Source organism: Triticum dicoccoides, chromosome 3A (genome assembly GCF_002162155.2).
Source record: "Triticum dicoccoides isolate Atlit2015 ecotype Zavitan chromosome 3A, WEW_v2.0, whole genome shotgun sequence".
Lineage (NCBI taxonomy): Eukaryota > Viridiplantae > Streptophyta > Magnoliopsida > Poales > Poaceae > Triticum > Triticum dicoccoides.
Window position 1 is genome coordinate 746,970,586 of NC_041384.1, and position 697 is coordinate 746,971,282.

The 697-nt window shown below is 34.9% G+C and overlaps 1 protein-coding gene across 1 annotated transcript in view; it reads left to right on the forward strand.

Moving 5' to 3' along the window:
* LOC119273251 (increased DNA methylation 1-like) overlaps window positions 1-697 on the forward strand; it is a 3,542-nt gene that overhangs the window by 1,725 nt on the left and 1,120 nt on the right. The gene's annotated exons all lie outside the window — the stretch shown is intronic.

Sequence of the window (697 nt, forward strand, 5' to 3'; positions counted from 1 at the left end):
ACTATACATTTTTCCGAAAGAACAAAAGATGAAAATATATTAAAGATTTTTTTGGAGGCAAAAATGTAAACAGATACAATTTCTTAAAATGTTACAAACATATTTTATATTTTATGAATGGTACGATTTTTAAATTACACAAACTTTTTTTACCTGGTATAATATTTTTCAAAAATGTCACATACTTTTTATTAAACGCATGAACCAATTTTTTAATGCTATATTTTTTTAAAAATCACAGTACAAAAAATGAACACCACATATTTTTAAATTCTCAGTGAACCATTTTCTGGAAATTATGTATATTAAGTTATTTATAAATGTTATATGTATTCACTTTTTTTGGAAAATATATTAAAAAGATCAAAAGCAGTACATTTAGGGCATCCTTGAGGCGAGGCTCGCTTGTGTCTCAACACAGCTGCGCACGCACATGTATGGTGATGTCCACATAGTGTTGGGCTTTTGCGTGTAAGCAAGGGTGGGTGTTTGTTCCCAACTGATGATGGAGGCAAATGTGTGGTTTGTACAAGTGTCCAATAAGAGAACGGTGCATAGCTCAGTTGGCAAGGCGCGGGAATTCGCAGCCAGCCCACCAGTGTTCGAGTGTCGGCTCATGTGCTTGGTGCTCACGGAGTTTTCCTCTATGAGAAAATGCCAACAGGCTAGTCTAGACCGGGTTGGTCTTGTTTTTTTT